This window comes from Brassica oleracea, chromosome C8 (assembly GCF_000695525.1).
Source record: "Brassica oleracea var. oleracea cultivar TO1000 chromosome C8, BOL, whole genome shotgun sequence".
Classification (NCBI taxonomy): Eukaryota; Viridiplantae; Streptophyta; class Magnoliopsida; order Brassicales; family Brassicaceae; genus Brassica; species Brassica oleracea.
The window spans coordinates 34,863,261-34,863,524 of record NC_027755.1 but is presented as its reverse complement, the minus strand read 5'-3'; positions in this window follow the sequence as shown (position 1 = coordinate 34,863,524).

Here is a 264-nt window from a genome sequence, read left to right as displayed (position 1 = left end):
AAAATAAAGATGGGGTTTGGAATATATGAAGTAGAAAATAAGGAATATGGGGTTTCGGGTTTGGGGTTTGGGGTTCTGGGTTTCGGGTTTAGGGTTTCGGGTTTGGGGTTTGGGGTTTGGGGTTTGGGGTTTCGGGTTTAGGGTTTCGGATTCTAGGGATTTAAACATAACGCTTGTTAATTCTACGTAAGCACAAATCGTCGTAAAGTCCTTGTATGATGAAATCGTCGTAAATACCACGTAGGATGAAATCATCGTAAATAC